Source organism: Ambystoma mexicanum, chromosome 6q (assembly GCF_040938575.1).
Source record: "Ambystoma mexicanum isolate Mex_15411 chromosome 6q, UKY_AmexF1_1, whole genome shotgun sequence".
Taxonomy (NCBI): Eukaryota; Metazoa; Chordata; class Amphibia; order Caudata; family Ambystomatidae; genus Ambystoma; species Ambystoma mexicanum.
In genome coordinates this window covers 1,639,244,688-1,639,267,218 of record NC_090937.1, presented here as the reverse complement: position 1 = coordinate 1,639,267,218, position 22,531 = coordinate 1,639,244,688, and the positions used below count along the sequence as shown (strand labels likewise).

Genomic DNA, 22,531 nt, shown 5'->3' with positions numbered 1-22,531 from the left:
TGCTGCAAGGAAAATGACTACAGCTGCCAAGACAGTGGCAATCTGAGGAGCTGCAATCCGAATTTAGGAAATAAATGATAGCAGTTTTTAACACATGTGGACAAATGGGCTGTGCTGACTGAAGAGAAAAAAATGACCTATTTAAAACTCAATTGTTAATGAAAGCCTGCTTACTTAGCCATGTAAAGGAATTATGTTAGTGATGATAATACAGGCATAGGATATCTTCTGTCATAGGTTTGTTTAATTCAAGACCCTATTAAGAAATTAAACAGTTTAAAACACATAGGCTGGAGTTGCAAACTCTCAGGAAAACATGTTATTCCAGTTGCCAGCTAGGAAACTCCTTCAAGGAAGGGAGATACACCCTAAATCCAGGACACGTAGGTGCGAAGTGCCAGCTTGAAAAACATTGAATGGGATAGGACAATGAAGTTCACATGATCATCAGACATTCTTCTGTGCTCCAGGCTGGGACAATAGCAGTCCTGGGACGCTCACCTGTCAAGTGTGAAGGGACCATAAAACCTGCAATTAAGACTGGAAACCCCCTTGTCTGGAAGGAATTGACAGCTGCTTGCAGTTGAAGGAAGAACAAAAAAACAGGATCTAGTAACAAAGGAACTGCCTTTTGGTGCCAGAGACTATGTTATAAAGAAACTTTAAAGACTCTTATTTCTATAGCAAGAATTGGCAGAAATTTAAAAGTTTGCAGTGTTAAGTCTAATTGTGTGGGCCATCTTTTAAAACTTGGTAGAACTCACTGCCGCATGGGGAACAGAAGTTACAAAATATGACAGATTTCCAGGAAAGTATTAATGTGGCAAACATAAGAATTTGTACATACATCCCTGCGGACAATTCACATTTGTGTATAACATTGTGGAATTTTAGGCCAAATCTTTAATGTGTAAAACTACCAAAATGTATCAGAAAGGCGAAACAAGGTCACACAGACCTGAGGATTGGACTGAAATGTGATGCACATAATATGTGAACTGTGTGTATAATTTGCCAGGAGATTGCAAGTGAAGAAATGTAGGTTGTTGGCAAAATTGATTTTACGTAAAGTAAATGTGGGAGTGTTAGGACATTGTAAACCTCACCTCATAAACCTGACATCATCCCCTTAGAAATCCAACCAACTGAGAGCGAGGCGGAGACTAGCTCCCCTTCCCAATCCAAGTAGTTTAGGGGGGGGTGTAGTTAACCCTGGCCAGCCTCTACCTTGATGATGTTATTTTGCATTATAAATAAGGGTCCCTGACAAGACCCTGGACACTGATTCCTGAAAGATTCCTGATTTCCAGCCTGGCGTCCTGTCCCTGTCTTCATCTTACATTTATTCATCTAGACTCTAGATCGCAACCACAAGGCCAAACCTTGCTGATCTCGCTTCAGCTATGCCTCAATTCTAAAATAATCCCCATAACCAAGGGAAACGTTTTGGTGTTTTGGGAAGCATCCTGAACTAACCTGGCTTGCCACTCACTGCATGCTGCTGCCATCCTGCTCTCCTGATGCCCTATCTTATTCAGTAACCAGAATTGCCAGTCCAGAAGAACTATCCTTTGTTATCCAGTCCCTGCCCAGCTGACCTTGTCCTGCTGATGTTGTCCGGCCATCTGTGTTAGACCAGATCCGTGTGGTTACAAGAACCGCTGACTGTCCAAAATCCAAGCTAAAAGTGGATTGTGAGGATCAATAGGAACCATAGAAAACCATAGCCTAACTTGCCTTGCCTTGTCCTTAGTTCCAATGTCTATTGTCAAAATCATTCTTGAAATCCTCTTGTGATTTCTTGTGCTAGCGCCAACATCTTTCATAATCTTTCATAATTTTATCCTGTAAAATCCTGAGCTATTAATCCTATTTGAAGTGATCGGACTGCGTCCGCCAGGGCGGGCGCGGAGTTGCTAGGGTTGAACTTGCGAGTCAACCCCGGGACTTACTGTGTCTCAATCTGGTAGCCTAGCCTGAATGCCCTAGTGTAGAGTAAAACTGTCCATGTCAAAATTGATTTCTGTTTCTTTTTCGTGCCTTCATTTTCTCAAAACGCACCTCACTAGATCTTGCATAACTCAATTTAACAGCTAGAGACCTCATTTCACTTTCATAATGCATCGCGATTTACCATATTTCATCCGTTTTTATTAAAAACCCTTTTGGTAAATTCATGCAGGAATTGCAAAAGTTCGATATTTTACAATGTGTCATTTTGATTATAGACTGTTTTCAACCTTCCATTCCATTTTGAATTGTATGCTTTTGCTCAATCCAGTGCTTGTGATTGCTAGTATCTTTCCAGTGTTGCTCCAGTAAAGAATTATTTTTGTTTCAAGAGTTATACACATTCATTCATTTATTCATCCATTTCTGAGTGTCATTTACAGGGTTTAAGATCCGGTTTTCTCTCTTGTTTGGGGAGGGAAAGTTGGATTTTAATTCTGTTTTCCAGTTGTCATTCCTGATTACCTGCTAATTCTGTTTATCCACTTAGAATTGATTATTTGTGGGTTGAGGGAACCTTGCAGGGGGAAATTCTACATCAAGTGCTATCATGCCTGAAACCAAAAAGTGCTCCTATTCCCTGGTGTTTTGTAGTTCTGTCAATAGAAGGTTAAACTAAGTGTATTGCTTACATTCATATTGTACTTATCACCCCATTGGTGATTGCTGCATCATATAAAAAATTGTATGATTTCTTTTGAATTTTAAAATAAATAAATAACTATTATCTTTTATCAACAAGCCTTTTTCATGGTCCATTGTGACCCGGAGTATTTGAAAGGGGGAATTATATGATTGGTGTATCATCTCAATATTGAATCTAATCTAACATAAGCATTTCAATTGCGCGCTGCATACTGGGCCGAGACTAAGGTGTGTGTCGCCTAATTGAAATCCTTAACAGTGGGATGTTGAGGAGATGGGTACCCATGGAATCTGTCAATTGCAGATCACCAATCTTCTTGATAGATTACAGATTTCACGGCTCCCGGCCGAGCCCGAGGGTCCAAACAATTTTTTCAAATCTTAAGAAGCAAGCGTTTGCTTTCATCTTTCAGAGAATTAACTGCGAGAGGGTTGCTGCACCCAGTAGCATTACTCAATTCCTCATACAGTGTGTTTTTTGCAGGAACTATTAAGCTATGGTTACAGGGCCAAACGTCTCTGTTTAACCCTGAGCTTTATGGATTAAGGTGATGGCTCAGACCTTATAGCGGCTAATGGAACTGCGTTGGGAACTCTTAAAAACTTTCTTTAGATATCTGATGAAAGCTTCAATGAAAACTAAAATTTCGAGCACCCAGAGGCATAGTAATTTAAGGCCAGAAATTAATTATGGTATGGCTTTGCCCTCTTAAAAGCACAACACTGATTTAATTGAGAACCATCTCTATCTAAGATTGATCTTAGTCATCTGTGACACAAGGAGTGGGGTTTTGTGTTGCAGCACTTTGATAGTTAATAGTTTGCAAGGAAGGCTGCAAACTGAGAAGCCTAAATAAACTAACTGTTCCTTCTGAGACAAACGATCATTTCCCATCCTCCATTCATAGCTGGGCTTTTTTATGCTTCGAAAACTGTATAAGCTTTTTTTTCCAGAACTTAAAATAAGCAAATTCATTTTGGCATATTCCAAAGAAGGTGGGAAGTAATCTCTGCAGCTCCTGATCCAATTTTTGGGGGAGCAAACAAATCAAGATGTAATTGCTCTGCAATATCGGAAACATTTAGGTTAAAGAGGCAGGCAGCAAGAATGCAACCCTACCTCAATCCTGACCTGGTAACAATCTCTTGAGACATTGTTGCATCCTGGTCAGGACGTGCCTGTATTGTGGAATGTTCGTGCAAACCTCTAATCAGTAGTAACTGGCCATATGCTATACACCATCTTGCCAGCTCGACCATAGCAGATGGTGATTAACTCGGTCGAATGAAGCTGAAAGGTCTATAGCGGCTGCGTAAGTCGTTGAATAATTACCAAACCAAACAGAGTCCTGAAGACACCGAACTATGGCCTTACTAAAGCCTGTTTGGTGCTTGTTTATTCTGCCCACGCTTGTCGCCCAGACCTCCAATGGATGCAATAAGAGTGATGCAAAGACCTTACTGTCAGCATCCAAGATTCAAGATGGTAATAGGGTGATAGTTTTTCTGGTCGGTCTTCACACCTTTCTTATAAATTGATATGATTTACGACGTTCGCCATGTCTTTGGAAAGGTTTCAAGGAACACTATTACTTTAAATAGCATACTAAGGGCAGTGGACTAATTGGTATCATTCCCCTTAAACAGCTTATTAGACAAACAGTTTGGGCCTGGGGCACGATAATCGCTCATTTATGGACTCCTGATTATTACAGAGCTCCCAATGTTCTGAGTTACCCTGATATTTAAGTCAGAGCTGCCATCTGTTTGGGAAAATGGATGAGTAGAATGTCTCGAAGTAAGCAACCCATTCAGCCTCGGACACAGCATTCAATTGATTAATAGTTTGAGAGGTCTCCCGATCATTTATAAAATTTAGAAAACCACAAACATTTCTGTTTCTAAGTAGGCTCAGCATAAACGCTGCATCGTTTTGCAATATTTTTGCCCGATGCTGCCTCAATTGGTTTTTTAAACAGACTTTTTCATTTGAATCTTTCTTTCTTTTATTTTTTATTTGATTTAAAAGTACAAAACTATTTTTACAAAATGAAAAGAGCTATGTACAGAAGAGGCATACGAGGGGTAAGCAAAAGCTTAAGCCTTATTACACAGGCCTGCTCAAGAGAACTGGACCAACGCAACGCTCTCCAACCATCTCTCCTCTGCCTCGCGCCCGTAGTCACTAGAATGTAAACACAGGCGCGAGGCAGACGCGAGACGGATACATTACACTCGTGATTATTGCACATAAGCAATTCAACATTACTACATATCTTCCCCCCTATAACAGAAACAACCAAAACAGGTTTATACTTTAAATTTTTACGAAATTAAAAGAACCCCAAAACAACTATATACACAACTAAACTGCAGTAAAATAATAATTCATTGCACATAGTCACCCAGCCAAACTGGTTCTTTAGTTACTCTTCCTTTTGTGGTAACACTCTCATTACACATACTGGCCTCTCCATTCATACCTGCACAAATGAGATTTTGACAGTTCCCATTATCATCCATTGGTTGATAATTTACAGTAACTCCATGTACCTCATTTGCTTTCGCCAGCCTCCCCTTTGACCATACTTCACCTCCTTCTATAAAAACTACTCCATCCCTAACAGCAGATATCCTCTTTCAGTCATCTGCAATGACTGAACCACCCGTGAAGCCCTGCTGCAGATCCTCGCCACTTTTCTCCAACGACTCGAGAAGATCTTCACCTGCAAGAGTCTTCTTCCCTTGAGCTGGTGGGGTCAACCAGTTCGCCAATCGCCTTCCAGGACCTGCCTTGGTCGAATCGCCAGTGCCAAGCACTAGGAGACCGGATAGCCAGGCACCCGTCCACCACGACTGCGATTTAAAGGAGCGTACTTTTTATTCTGTTTTGGCAGCATCGCGGCGCGTTTCATCCCTGGGCAGTGCAGTAACTCGAACCTTCCTCCACGACAAGAGCCTCTCTTCCTCTGCTGGATCTCCCAAACTGCAGGAATTGCCAGGAACTACCGCCACCGCAGGAGCCTCTTCCACTTTCAAGGTACATTGTTTTGCCAGGCCTCCCTTTTCGCTGGGTATTGGTAAAGGTGTTTAAAATCTTTACTTACCTTCTGGGCTGGCTGCCTTTTCATCTAACATCATCTTTCTACATCCTGCAACCGCCTTTTCAATCGTTTAACAAAGACTTGACTGCAGTCCTAGAACATTTGGAACCTAGGCACTTTACCTTGTACCACTGACTCTGGCACAAGCCTCTTGACTCTGGCTAAATCTGTTACAACTGCCTTCTCTAGATTGTTTCTCTTCAAGAAATGTGTTGGTGCACCTAAAACTCTTTCCTTCCCCTTTATATATTGTTGAAGTGCCATTTTGCTCGGTTTTCACCAAAGTACTGTTGATGCTAAAGTGCTGCCTTGCTTAACTTGTTCACAATCCAATTGGGAAGTGTTGCTGGTGTATCTTCGGAGTCTAAACCTGTGTAACTTGTTCTTTCCCTCCCTCTGAACTAATTGTTAGAGTGGCATTTCTGCTTAGTTAACACTGTGCAGTTTTCCTCAGTTTTCACTCTTGCTCAAACTTGTCTGCAATTTAAATAGGGAGTTGTGTATACTTTTCCTGACTGTTTTAACTTACTTTATTAATAGTGATTCGTGTATGAACATCAGAGTGTGTAAAATAAATATATATATATATTCTTTTTGATACAAAGCTTTGATCAGTGTTTCCCTGTTCCATATTATTGTAGTCCTATTGTGTGAACCCTGAATACTGCTAATCTCCCTCTTGAGATAGGTCTGACTGCTTAGCCACAGCTACCAACTAAATCTTTGTGGTACAGACTGATACCAAAGGGGATTTATTGCATATACCTGTAGTCTTTATCTTCTGTAGTGCTCCCTAAGGGAACTGCACATGATTCTGCCTAACAATGAGCGCTTCTGTCTTGGCATTGTGAATTGTGACCATGAATTGGCGTGCTGGTGCTCCCATTGGATGTGTTGGGGAAGGACTGGCTCTACTGCTGCTCATCCCCAATTGCTATGTTGCTGAGCTGTCAAGCTTTATTGAGCCACACAGACTTGTTTCAGGGAGATCTTAAGCATCTTGTGTGCTGAGGCTTTGATGTGGCAGGTCTAGGGGGGTAGAACCTAGAGGAACAGACACATCCTACGTGGTGACTGCTTTGTGGTTATCCTCCCAGTTGATCATTGGGGGACAGGCTCTTTATGTTTCTTGCACTGATTATATATGACTCTGCTCTTATGCAAATCAGAGCTTCCATGGGTCCTACCAAAGTGGTGCTACAAAAATATTGATCTTTTTTTGTAATTGTATTTCTATTTGGGTTTATATACTGCAAACTTGGAGAAGGAGCAACAGAGTGATATATACCAATGTACCCATGTAGTATTAACTCTGTATTTGTGGGAATTTGTTGAAACACATGGTGCTAGTGTGCACTTTAGTAAACACCATAGCATTTTATGCTCCAAATCTGGTTAGTTGTGAACAATTTGCGTTTGCTCATTCTCCAGTATTGTTCTTCTTCTAAAGGACCGGAATGTCTCGTTATGGGGTAATGGGATATCTTCCTACCATACTATGTGCCCTGGTCTTTCTTCAAATTAGCAACAAAACTGCCTTTTCACTACCCTACCCTGGACCCTACCGTCACTGCAAATCTTAACCAATATCCCAGATAAGAGTGCCTATTGACTGGCTGAGTCAATCCATGATGAGGATACGCGGGCCACACTTAAATTGGTGTCTGTCTTATCCATGCTGTTACAGTAAAATGCCAGAATCTTGACATGTGTATCAATGTGTGACATGTGCATGCTCACTAAGTCACATGTATCTTGGTGCTTGCGATAAACCAGTTGCATGTCAACGGGTCACAATAATTCTCTATTCTGCGTACGCTTTCTGTCGTTTTAGTTAATGTAGCACTAATTCAAAATTTTCTTTTTCAATTTCTCAAGGCAAAATAAAGAGCAAGAATGGAAAAAAGCGAACTGCTTTATGAAAATGCTGTTCAAAGAACGTCCTTTTCCAGAAAGTCTTCTCTGCAGATTCCAAACTTAAAGATGAATGCACCAACACTGACAAACCTTCCATAGAAAACACTGTTGAGACCATGCTGGGGGGACTGCAGAGAGGGGATGACTTGGACTGCCACTTTGAAGTCATATTGGAGTGCTTTCATTTAATGCACCTGTGCTGAAAGCCTTTGCCTCAAGTGAACATCCTGGATCGCTGCATCATGTTGAAAGCTCCACAACACTTGGTTGATGTGGCTGCTGCAATGCGAATCCTTCAGAATCAATGGTATCCCTGTTGCAGTCCTAGTCAGTTGGAAATGTTGATGATCCCACAGCTGCAGCCACAGATACACATCCAAAGACTCACAAGCCTGGAAATTGTGCCCTGTAATTGGCATTCATTGTTGTTATTTAGTATATGTAAAAATGTACCCAAGCTGTTGACACTGACCCAGGGAAAGACTGTATAGATTGAAATGTCACATATATCTGCTGAATGCGAGACAGATTTGCATCCAAAGAGAAATTGTTTAAACATACTGTGCATACAGTGGAGAGTGAATATGCATTGTCTGATCATGGCAAGGCTTTTAAGATAAATGTTCAGAATGTGACATGGCATTCATTCGAAAGGATGTTTTAATGGTCCATCAACGAAATCACACTGGTGAGAAACCATATACATGTTCAGAATGTGACAAGGCTTTCAAGCAAAAATGTCATCTGTCTCAATATGAGAGAATTCACACTGATGTAAAACCATATGCATGTTCAGAATGCGACAAGGCGTTCATTCAAAAGGGTGAGTTATTAATACATCAGAGAAATCACACTGGTGCGAAACCGTATACATGTTCAGAATGTGAAAATTCTTTTAAGCGAAAAGGTCATCTGTCGCAACATGAGAGAATTCACACTGATGAGAAACCATATAATGTTCAGAATGTGACAAGGCTTTCATTGCAAAGGGTGAGTTACTAATACATCAGAGAAATCACACTGGTAAGAAACCATATAACTGTTCGGAATGTGATAATTAAAAGCGAAAGGGACATCTGTCGCAACACGAGAGAATTCACACTGATGAGAAACCATGTAAATGTTCAGAATGTGACAAGTCCTTCATTACAAAGCATATCCTGGTACAACATCGGAGAAATCACACCGGCATGAAACCATATAGATGTTCAGAATGTGACAAGACCTTCATTACAAAGCAAAACTTGGCACAGCATCAGAGAACTCACACTGCTGAGAAACTATACAAATGTTCTGAATGTGGCAAGGCTTTCAAGAGAAAAATCAATCTATTAGTGCATCAGAGAAGTCACAATGGTGAGAAACCATATAAATGTTCTGAACGTGACAAGACTTTCATTACAAAATATGCCCTATTAGTGCAACAGAGACATCACACTGACGAGAAACCGTATAAATGTTCTGAATGTTGCAAGGCTTTCAAGCAAAGGAGAGATCTTTCAGTGCATCAGAGGAATCACACTGGTGAAAAACCATATACATGTTCAGAATGTGCCAGAGCTTTCAAGCGAAGGTTAGATCTTTCAAAACATCAGAGACATCACACTGGTGAGAAACCATATACATGTTCAGAATGTGACAAAGCCTACATGCAAAAGTGTGCTTTGTTGGTACATCAGAGACATCACACTAGTGTGAAACCATATACATGTTCTGAATGTGGAAAGGCTTTCATTACAAAGCGGGACCTATTGGTACATCAGAGAATTCACACTGGTGGAAACAGACTTGTGAGTTTACAAATGGTCTCTTGTATAACCAGGGAACATGCACTACAGAGAAACCACATACATGTCCAGACTGTGACAATAACTTAATTGAAAAGGAAATATTGGTACACCATCAGCTAAATTCCGATGCTGAGAAAACATGAATAGGTAAAATGTGACAAGGGCTTCATGTAGTAGGGTCATCTTTTGGTACACCAGAAAACTGCTCTGATTTGAACCCATAAGCATTTTCTAAGCAAGTGTGAATTTATCTGTACATCAAACACATCACACTGGCGAGAAACCACATACATCTTCTTAATGTGACAAGCCTTTCAAGCCTAAAGACTCTCTCTTGTAGCATCAGAGAACTCATTCTATTGAGAAGCCATGTAAATATTCTGAATGTGACAAGGCATTAATCGTGAAGCAAATCATGGCCCTTGCATTGTTTTTCGTGCTTCATGAAACTAATTAAGTCTCTTTTGTAACAGCGCCACGATGCCCCAGGGCCAATTTGCGTGCTTTATAAATGTAAAAAATAAAATAAATAAATAAATAGTAGAGCATCAGAGAATTCACAGAGGTGAGAAACTATTCAAAAGTGAATGCAACATGGTTATCAAGCCGAGATGTGCTCTATTGTATAATTAAGGACATCCTTGGTCAGAATCAGAGAAATCATACTATTGTGAAACCGGAACAAATAAGCTAATTGTGTTCATGCAAAAGAGTGCTCTATCAAATCATGACACTGAGGATAAACCACATAAAGGAAATAATACAATTTGAGGAGAGGATAATGCAACATGAGAGGATTCACACTGGTGAGTGACCACATAAAAGAACTATTGCAACATGAGAGGATTCACACTGGTTAGAGACCACATAAAAGAACCATTGCAACATGAGAGGCTTCACACTGGTGAGAGACCACATAAAAGAACCATTGCAACATGAGAGGCTTGACACTGGTGAGAGACCACATAAAGGAACTATTGCAACATGAGAGGCTTCACACTGGTGAGAGGCCACATAAAGGAACTATTGCAACTTGAGAGGATTCACACTGGTGAGAGACCACATAAAGGAACTATTGCAACTTGAGAGGATTCACACTGGTTGGAGACCACATAAAAGAACCATTGCAACATGAGAGGCTTCACACTGGTGAGAGACCACATAAAAGAACCATTGCAACATGAGAGGCTTGACACTGGTGAGAGACCACATAAAGGAACTATTGCAACTTGAGAGGATTCACACTGGTGCGAGACCGCATAAAGTAACTATTGCAGCATGAGAGGATTCACACTGGTGAGAGGAGACCACATAAAGGAACTATTGCAGCATGAGAGGATTCACACTGGTGAGAGACCATATAAAGGAACTATTTCAGCATGAGAGGACTCACACTGATGATAGAGCACATAAAGGAACTATTGCAACATGAGAGGATTCACACTGGCGAGGCACCACATAAAGAAACTATTTCAGCATGAGAGGATTCACACTGGTGGGAGACCACATAAAGGATCTATTGCAGCATGAGAGGATTCACACTGGTGAGAGACCACATAAAGGAACTATTGCAGCATGAGAGGATTCACACTGGTGAGAGACCACATAAAGGAACTATTGCAGCATAAGAGGATTCACGCGGAGGCTAAACCATCGAAAGGAACTATTACAATATGTGTGGATTCACTAATGCTGGAAACCACATGTTGGAACTATTGCAACATGCAAGGATTCACACTGGGGTGAAACCATAAAAAGTAACTATTGCAGCATGAGATGATTCACACTGAGGCAAAACCATGTAAAGGAACTATTACAATATGTGAGGATTCACCATTGGTGGAAACCGCATGTAGGAACTGTTTCAGCACGAGATGATTTGCACTGGTGAGAGAACACATGTAGGAACTATTGCAGCATGAGAGGATTCACACTTGTGAGAGACCACATAAAGGAACCATTGCAACATGAGAGAATTCTCACTAGTGATAGACCACATAATGGGACTATTGCAGCATTAGAGGTTCCACACTGGTGAGAGACCACATAAAGGAACTATTGCAGCGTGAGAGGATTCACACTGGTGAGAGGAGACCACATAAAGGAACTATTGCAGCATGAGAGGATTCACACTGGAGGGAGAGAGACCACATAAAGGAACTATTGCAGTATGAGAAGATTCACACTGGTGAGAGGCCACATAAAGGAATCATGGCAACATGAGTGGGTTCACACTGGTGAGAGACCACATAAAGGAACTATTGCAGCATGAGAGGATTCACACTGGAGAGAGACCACATAAAGGAACTATTGCAGCATGAGAAGATTCACACTGGTGAGAGGCCACATAAAGGAATCATGGCAACATGAGAGGATTCACACTGGTGAGAGACCACATAAAGGAACTATTGCAGCATGAGAGGATGCACACTGAGGCTAAACCATAGAAAGGAACTATTACAATATGTTAGGATTCACCATTGGTGGAAACCACATGTAGGACCCATTGCAGCATGAGAGAATTAACACTGGTGAGAGACCATATAAAGGAACTATTGCAGCATGAGAAGATTCACACTGGTGAGAGGCCACATAAAGGAACCATTGCAGCATGAGAGGATTCACGCTGGTGAGAGACCACATAAAGGATCTATTGCAGCATGAGAGGATTCACACTGAGGCTAAACCATAGAAAGGAACTATTACAATATGTTAGGATTCACCATTGGTGGAAACCACATGTAGGAACCATTGCAGCATGAGAGAATTCACACTGGTGAGAGACCACATAAAAGAACTATTGCAGCATGAGAGGATTCACACTGGTGCGAGTCGACATAAAATAACCATTGCAACATGAGAGAATTCACACTAGTGAGAGACCACATAATGGGACTATTGCAGCATGAGAGGTTTCACACTGGTGAGAGACCACATAAAGGAACTATTGCAGCGTGAGAGGATTTGCACTGGTGAGAGGAGAACACATAGAGGAACTATTGCAGCATGAGAGGATTCACACTAGTGAGAGACCACATTAAGGAAATATTGCAGCATGAAAGGATTCACACTGGAGAGAGACCACATAAAGGAACTATTGCAGCGTGAGAGGATTCACACTGGTGAGAGACCACATAAAAGAACCATTGCAACATGAGAGGCTTCACACTGGTGAGAGACCACATAAAAGAACCATTGCAGCATGAGAGGAGTCACACTGGTGAGAGGCCACATAAAGGAACTATTGCAGCATGAGAGGATTCACACTGATGGTAGACCACATAAAGGAACTATTGCAGCATGAGAGGATTCACACTGGTGAGAGACCACATAAAGGAACTATTGCAGCATAAGAGGATTCACACTGGTGAGAGGCCACATAAAGGAACTATTGCAGCATGAGAGGATTCACACTGGTGAGAGACCACATAAAGGAACTATTGCAGCATTAGAGGATTCATACTGGTGAGAGGCCACATAAAGGAACTATTGCAGCATGAGAGGATGCACACTGGTTGTAAACCACATAATGGAATCACAGACGGGAAACAGAGTTGAACTGCTTCTTTCAGTGCTGTTATTTTGTGTCAGGAGAAGGAATAATGTATATGTACCTTACTGAATGTAGAAACAGATGCTTCTGGTATGTTGGTTTACTCAGTTACTTCTGACAAAGAAGGAATTCACTTTGACATAGGAATCCTTGTTGGTAAAATGCCCCTTGCTTTCGAATTTTCATTTGAAATTACTTATAATATTGTGATGAGCTGTTCTTTGTTCACAAAACAAATATTTCCTAATTATTCCTAATGCTTCAACATGCTGGGCCCCAGGACTCAACCCCCCTCATCACACTTAGAATATGGACCCTCACTCTCCGATACCCTCTGTGCTACTTGCACTCTCTTCTCTTTGCACTGCACTTCCCTTCCCACCCTAGCACTTTGCATTTCGTACAGACCGGCATTCACCCTCTCCCTCGCACTTCTTGTTACTACACTTGCACGATCTGACTGTCACAAGGCCTCATAAGCCCGTTATTGTTATTTCCCCCCCCCCCCCCGCCCAGTTTCTCTCTTCTAGCGCCCTGAAACACCATTTGTTGTATTGGCTCCTTACAAATATTCAATAAGTAAATAAATAATATGCAATTTTACCTCCCATAAAGTATTTCTGTTTGTGCCACGCCTTGAGCTAATACTTGTTCACAAAACCTAAAATTCCTAATGCTTCCTAATGCTAAAACATACAGATTTTCTTCCCATCAGGTAGTTCTCTTTGTGCCACACCAGGAATGTCCTTATTCTTATTATGTGTCCCCACTTGATCTTACACAATTTCTCTATGAAAGAACATGTAATTATTGTATATTTATACAACACCATCTGTAATAATGTCACTTCATAGCAATTTAAATGAAACAGACGATTGCAGAGGGACAAGATGGAGGGGACGGATCCTCACAGGCTTGCAATATTCAAATCAGATGATTGCAGGAGAGGCAAAGGGGAAACCTGTGAAGGAACCGTAACCAAGGCATTAGAGCAGGTAGGAGGAAAACCTGCAAAACAGTAAAAGTCCATAACCGATAGGGTCTCAAAACATGTATCCTGCAAAGAGTACACATTATTGATACAGGGCCTCATTACGAGGAGGGCGGTAAGGGGTTAACGGCGCCAGTAAAGCTGCCGGAGCTATTAACCCCTTACTGCCCCATTACGAGGTCTGCTCGCGGGTCCTGCTCGGGACGCCTGGTTTTACCAGGCATCCTTAGCGGGTCCCGCGAGCGGCCCAGCATGCTAACAATGGGCCCGTAATTAACGGGCCCGTTGTTAGCATGCTCCCCATTCCCATTGAGGCCCATAGGGGCTCAAATGGGAATGGGGATGGACTGGGTCCAGGTTCCCTGAATGGGGAAATACCGGGCCCTCCAAGGTCGGAATGGCCCGGTATTTCCCCATTCAGGGAACCCGGACCCGAGTTTGGAGGCAGCCATGCCCTTACAAAGGGCATGGCTGCCTCCAAACTCGTAATGAGGCCCACAGTTATGGGACATGGAGACAGTGATCAAGAGCAATGAAGACTTCAGACGCCAGAAGGCTGGCACTGTAATTTTAATCTATTTCAACGTTCTGTTTCTTTTAGTTACACATGTAGAAAATATTGTTATTCACGATGAACCTATGTACCTAAAAAATAAATCTGGCCGTGATGACTGTGTTTTTTTATTGTTTTAGACAAAGGCGAAATAAGAACCTTTCATGTGGCATTAAGCACTCGTTCCATGGGCTGGAACGGGTGTTAATGGCCCAGCGGTCCAAGTTAAAAGCCCAAACGAAGCAAGAGATTTTAATGAGGGCCTGGACATTAACACCCGTTCCAGCCCCTGAATGCCATTAGCACCCCGGTTAACCAAAGCGGTAGTAAACATTTTATTTTTAAAAAGCAAAAAGGATTTCATTAATTGAACAGGATGTGCGACGCGCCCCGTTCAATGAATGAAATGCTTTTACAAGATGACTGCCATGGAAAGGGACAGCAGAGCTCTTCGGAGCCCATATTCCCTTTCCATGTTGGCCGGAGAAGCGGGGAAGCAGCTGCAGCAGCTGCCTGTGCGGCAACAACTAACAGGTAAGTGGGGATGGCAAAAGGGCAAAACATTAAAATAATATGGCAACGGAGGGTGGGGGAAGATGGCGGCGGGATGAGCCGGCCATCAGGCGGCATGTAACGTGGGCTTTTACTGGCGGTGCAAACCTGCATTCCTAGCCACCTGATTGACTGCCTTCCCCTGCCTGGGTGCTAATGTTTGTTACTGCCCACCTATCAGGCCATTATTGATCATACTGTTAACTATAAAACCTGTCTGATGGGGCTATTGTTTGCAATAATGCCTGCCTCATGAACCAATGTTACCATTCTTGCAATATACATTGTTTCAATTCTATTTATTTATATCTTATCCTGCAAGAAAACAAACAAACCAAAGTTGACAATGTTCGATGGCAGTTTGTCATTTTAGTAGAAAGCTGGCTACTTTACTCCTTTCCTCAATCTGGATCCTTTCATTACCCCTCATTTTATTCGCTTTATGTTACATTTGAAGACGCTGTCACATGACACAATTGGGTCCCAAAGAGGATGACACAAAAGCGGTATTTATTCCTCAACAACATAGTGGAAATGTCTTTTACAGGGTTAACCGGTCATGAACACTCTACTGTATAGTGTTTAGGGAGAGACCTCTGTGTCTTAATTTCTCATCCAGTAAGCACAGGCCAACATAGATCATTTAAACATTGGTCCACTTTCCCAGGTCCTCAGAGACTTGCTAGAGTGGGTTTCCATTCCCTGTCCACCTTCCTGTTCTCAAGTCTCTTTCTCCAGGACACTTCCCTCCTCACTACACCTAATATAGCCTTCCTGGAGCCCAGTGACATTGCAACATCTCGTTCCATTAGTCACCTCCAGTGTCTACCCTGGACTGGCCTGGCCCACTACAACTCCCCTAAACTACTTAGCTACACAGATTCCATGCCCTTTACCCCCCCTTAGACTGTTGGTCCTACTCCATTCGATTTATTACCAGTTATAAGATCCTCTCTTTCCCCTCCTTCAATACAACTCTCACCAGTAACACTCCTCCTCCTTCAATACACTCTCTCCAGATAATAACCCCCCCCTCCAGTGACTATCTAGATGGTAACCCCCCTCCATCAATACAACTCTCACCAGTAACACTCCTCCTCCTTCAATGCACTCTCTTCAGATGATAACCCTCCTGCTCCAGTGTCTATCTAGATGGAAATCCCCTCCATCAATACAACTCTCACCAGTAACACTCCTCCTCCTTCAATACACTCTCTTCAGATGATAACCCTCCTGCTCCAGTGTTTATCTAGATGGAAACCCCCTCCTTCAATACAACTCTAGCAGTAACACTCCTCATCCTTCAATACACTGGGCCTCATTCCGAGTACGGCGCTAACCAATGGCGCTATTAACGCCTTGGTTGACGCCGTACCCGGACCGGCAGCGCCTTGGTGGATGGCGGAATTACCGCCCCATTCCAAGGGTGGCGGGGCGGTAATTCCCCAATCCCCATTTACCCTTCCCCATTCTTGCCCCATAGGGCATAATGGGAGTGGGGAAGGCGTTAATTACGCCACCGTAAATTACGGTGGCATAATTAACATCAAGGTCCCTTAGCGCCATGGTTTTTAACACCTGCTAAAAGCAGGTGTTAAAACCTCCATGGCGCAAAGGGAACTCGGAGTATGGCGGTAAGGGATTACCGCCACCGCTCTCGTTAGCGGTGGCCGCTATCCCTTACCGCCATACTCGGAATGAGGCCCACTCTGTCCAGATAATAACCCCCTTCCTCCAGTGTCTTTCTAGATGGTAACCCCGCACTTCTTCAATACAACACTCAAGAGTAACACTCCTCCTTTAATACACTCTCTCCTGATGAAAACCCTCCTGCTCCAGTGTCTATCTAGATGGTAACACCCTCATGCAATTCAACGCTCAGCAGTAACACTCCTCATCCTTCAATACACTGGGCCTCATTACGACCCAGGAGGAAAACCTAATAGCACCATGGTCCATGCCGGTAACTTACCGACTCCGCCACGGAGAAAGGGGGAATTACCACCCCATTACCAGCCCCAAAGGGCTCAAAGGGAATGGGGAAGGTGCTAAGTACGGTACCGCAAATTGCGGGACCGTACTTAGCACCAAGGTCCCTTTGCGGGTCCCTACTTTAAAAGCTGGTGTAGACCAGCCGTTAAGGTTGGGTACCGCAAAGGGACCTCGTAATCAGGTGCTAATGGGTTAACGGCACCGCAGCCTTTTACGGCGCCGTTAACCCATTAGCGCCAGGGTTGTAATGAGGCCCACTCTCTCCAGATGAAAGCCCTCCTCCTCCAGTGTCTTTCTAGATGGCAACCCCCTCATGTAAGACAACTCTTCCACAAATGTTCAACAATCTCTCCCAACTCTGCTCTAGAGACCTATTGCTTTCCAGTTACCTCCAGACACATTCCTCTAGCCCCTTCTTGTACACACCACATTTTCTGCCTGAAAGGGATCGCTTATATAGCCTGGTCTCACCTGCCTTTACACCTGAATCTTGGGGACATAGATGTCAGCTGTGTAATGTAGGCTGGATTGGCCTGTGTTTGGACCAGGTATCTGAGGTTATGTGCCCTGAAAAAGGGTGGATCTGAGGTTATAGCAAAGGTAGCAGATATCTTTGATTCTGGAAATGGCCCTGGACCTGTGGGGGATTTCCTTTCCTTCCCTCTGGAGCCCTGTTGCTGGTGCCTGTGTTGAAATGTGTCCCCCTGTTTTCTCAGGGTCTACATCTGCAGCCAAGAAAATCTTTGGTAGGCAAGGAAATTATTTTCGTGGGTCACAGAATGGTTTTATTCAGAAGAATTGTTCACTTTGTAATCTCTACCACTGCAGCAGTGAGTAATGTGTGTCAGTTTATTGTCCTTCCATCTCTTTGTTAAGGGTGACTTTGTATCCTCGCGTGTCTGCACTTCTTTGTTAAATGCTTTATTAAGAAATTAATCTAAATTCTGTCCAGTAAATTCTGAATGATATAACTCCATTCCCCGAAAGGGGAAGGAGTTAATTCACATGAAGTTTTGTTTTTTTGTTTTGGCTAATGAGTTGGAATGGCCCTTTCTCATGTTCAAGTGTGGAAATAGTGTGAGTGCTCCTGCGGTGTGTCTTTGTGCAATGACTCAGTGAGGATGGTCTGGAGACCCCTCATAACCTCCCCCAGGTCCAGCATCAGTAATAAAAGAATAATAACACTTTATCTTTGAATGTCGAGTGTGACTTTGTTAACTACCAGACTCCGAAGGCTGTTTCAAGGGATTTTATAGTACAAGTGGTAAAGCCTTCTTTCAGTATGGGTCGGATGTAGCAGGGGCACTTTCAGGGCATGCATGTCTCTCTGGTACTCTAGTACACACATGCTGTAACTCTACCCTAGCCACGCGATCCCTATATTAGTGATTGTTAACATTTGCTGTCTACAGTTCTCTGGGTATCAGTGAGTGCCAAAGCCTTATCTATATTACTCCCTCTGGGATTTTCTAAGGGTTCCTTAGACTGTTAGTTTCTCCCCCAAGTTTAAAAAATTGATGTAGTTTGGTATTGTGCCGTTATCTGACAATTTGCTCTCTCCCTCTCCACACACTCTATTTTCCCTTTTCCTGATCTTATTGCTTTTCACCATTCCTACTACTCTAACTTACCCCTTCACCTCCATGCCCCTACTCCTTTATCTCTGACATTATCACACACTCTCCTCTCCTCTCGCTTCTTTTCTCTACTCACATCTCAACTGTCCGCCCTCCCTATCCCGCCTCTCTCCTCTTCTCTCCTGTTCAATCCTCTCTCATCTTATCCAACTCTCCTTCTCTCCTCTCACTCCATATCCACTCATACCCAATGCCTGCTGAACTCATTGTGCTACACACTCTCCCATCTACAGTGTCACACTAACAAACCAGTAACACTCTCTGGCCCACATTAGGACTCCGGCGGAAAACCATGGTGCTATTAGCACCATGGTTGATGCCGGAGTCCGCCATGGCGGAATTACCACCCCATTCCAAGGTTGGCGGGGCGGTAATTCCCCATGCCACCATGGCCCTTCTCCATTCCCATTTTTGACCCATAGGGCATAATGGGAATGGGGAAGGCGGTAAGTACGTTATCGCAAATTGCGGTACCGTACTTACCTCGCGAGTCCCTTTGCAGGCCCCTACTTTAACGGCTGGTCTAGACCAGCCGTTAAGGTCGGGTCCTGCAAAGGGACCTCGTAGTAAGGCGTTAAGGGTTTAACGGTGCTGACACCTTTCACAGCGCCGTTAACCCCTTAACGCCTGGGTCCTAATGAGGCCTCTTTCACTCTACATCAACTCCTCCACAAGCTCCTCAACGCTCAGCTACACTGTCCTTTGACTGCCTGGTCTCTCGGTTCACCTCCACTCTGCCAGAACACCGTTCATTCTTTTCATCTCCTCCAGGTTCTCCTCCAGGTTCTTTATACCATTGACTGGCACCTTCCTTTCTCTCCCTTTTCCATGTTTAGATTGTTCACATGACTCTAAGGGTCGATGTAGGCCCCCGAGGGTGTGTCACAATGTGTAGAGACTTCAAAAACCCTTCTTAGCCCCGCCTCCTTTCCACATGCGGCAGCCAAATGAGTCCCTCCAGTCTTGGCTCAGTATGATGTTGTCGCAGAGCTGTTGTCAGTTCAATCTTGCTGTTTGGGAGCACTGTTTCTCTGAATCTGGAGACACCAAATGCATAATGGTGCCAGCGGCTCTGCTCTGCCATCCACTGTGTCTCTGAGTTACTGCATTGCCTTCTGGGACTGGTAGTGCTGAAACAAAAGAAAACGGACCCTTGGCCACAGTGGAGCAGGCTTTGTGCGATTGATAGTGGTGCCACTTTCTGAAAGCCGGGCACATGTAGGCGGGTGGGCAGAGATTATGGCACTCCCAACTCCCTCAACCCATCTGTGGGACAGAACTGGTTCTGGCAAATGCCCTGGTAGGCCTCCTTCCCCAGTCCAGGAGAGATATTGGACCCCCCCTGATTGGGTCCAGGAACTCACCCTGTCACATACGTGAGGCACAATTGTCTGAAGAATAGTTCCCCTTTCTGTTTTAGATCCAAGGCACATTGAGGTATCACAACTGCCTATATGGTTTAATCAGTTATCAAACAAAGGCTGTGGCCCTCATTACAACCCCGGCGCTAAACCATGGCGCTATTAGCACCACGGTTGGTGCCGGCGTTGTAACCAGTCCGCAATGGTGGAATGGGGAAATGCCGCCCCATTCCAAGGTTGGCGGGCCGGTATTTCCCCATTTCACAATGGCCCTTCCCCATTCCCATTTTCGCCCCATAGGGCTCAATGGGACTGGGGAAGGCTCTAAGTACGGTACCGCAAATTGCGTTACCGTAATTAGCACCGAGGTCCCTTTGCGGCACCCTACTTTAACGGCTGGTAAAACCAGCCGTTAAGGTCGGGTCCCGCAAAGGGACCTCGTAATCAGGCGTTAAGGGTTTAACGGCGCTGACACCTTTTACGGCGCCGTTAAACCCTTAATGCCAGGGTCGTAATGACCCCCTGTTTATGATATCCGACCAACAAGGGATCAAATTAAAATATTAATTCAAATATCATTACAGAAATTACAAAAATAGATTTGTGGCAAATAACTAATCAAACCACAATACACAAGTTGGACAACACATACATTAGATGACCAGAAGAAGTGTCCAAAGGGATAATTCATATAAAACACATAAGAGGATATGCATAGATGTATGTTATACCCTATTGCTAATGTATACAAAATGTATACAACACAACTCTACATGTTTCTGGCGACATTGCTAATTTGCTGCACATTCTTCGGGGTACCCTAATGACAATTCATATATATGTGATGGAACCTTTCCGTTGTGAATCCTCCTAAAAAGAGACACAACCGTCTTCATATATTGTGTTGACACCGAAACAATTTTCTCTGTTCAATCCAACTACAACAAAAAACAAAAACAGACTAAATCACTACCATGTGAGCCCTTGAAATTGTGTTAAAATTCAACAAACACTCTAAATGTCACAATGGCCCTTCTTGAACTAAATGCCTAACTTTTGCAATTATCTTTCAAGAAGCACATCAGTCACAATCAATCATGAGTAACGCCATGAATGTGTGCTTTTCAAACTGATCCCAAACGTCTCAAAGTTTGCGCAACCAATATGTACAACACATCAAGAACAAACAGTTCTCCTTATCAGGAATGAATTCTGAAACTCCTCAATAGAACACAACTATGTTCACATGTTGTCCCCTCCAAAAGTCAACATGCACCATCTACACTCTGTGTGATCACGCTCTCCGTCACCAGTCTTAATACAATGTATACATGCTTGCCCAGCATGCACCTCAATTATATATATATATCCATCACTAACAACATTTTTTATTAAAGGAATGTTATGGTTAAGTTGCACCACTAAAATAACTATGAAATTCAATGGAAAAACGTTGCTACAGGGACATTATGGTTACAGGTAAAACCTAAAAACCCCAGAAATTTGCAGGTTATGGTACGGTACGCAACCATAACTCGTGCTACCATTATGCACTGCAAGGACTAACACACATGACATCAAAGATGACATCACAAATGTCATTGATGACATCACTGATGGCATCACTGATGACATCACAAGTCTGGCTCCCGCTTTTTTAGTTTAGTAAAATATGTACACTAGGTGATTTTCTTCACTAGCAGTGAGGAATTGCAAAGTGCGAAGGTACTACGTTTGTACACCTTACTTTTCTCATATGTTCTTACAATACTTTCCTTAGGGTTCAGTGACATCATATGCTATATATATATATATATATATATATATATATATATATATTCAGTGAAAAAAACTTTGTTAAAGGGAAGTTATGGTTAAGTTGCGCTACTAAAAACCTATGAAATTCAGTGAAAAAACTTTGTTAAAGGGACGTTACTGAAGAAAACCATATGGCCTAGATATGTCAGCAAAAGAAAAAATAGTGAGCCAGACATGTGATGTCATCAGTGATGTCAACAATGACATTTGTGATGTCATCTTTGATGTCCTGGGTGTTAGTCTTAGCAGTGCACGGTGGTGGCGCGAGTTATGGTTGCTTAGCTTACCATAACTGGCGAATTTCAAGGGTTTTTCGGTTTTACTTGGAACCATAACGTCCTTTTAACAAAGTTATTTCACTGAATTTCATAGGTTTTTAGTAGCGCAACTTAACCATAACGTCCCTTTAACAAAGTTTTTTTCACTCAATTTCACTGAATTTCATAGGTTTTTAGTAGCGCAACTTAACCATAACGTCCCTTTAACAAAGTTTTTTCACTGAATTTCATAGTTTTTTAGTAGCACAACTTAACAATAATGACTTTGACTTTATATACATGTCATATGGAACTGACTAGATCTCTTCTTATGAACTTGATGTCCGCAAA

The 22,531-nt window shown here is 42.9% G+C and overlaps 1 pseudogene; it reads left to right on the top strand.

Annotated features, from left to right (window-relative positions):
* The first annotated feature begins 8,312 nt into the window (after nt 1–8,312).
* Nucleotides 8,313–22,531, top strand: part of LOC138515404 (zinc finger protein 605-like) — a 32,374-nt pseudogene continuing 18,155 nt past the window's right edge.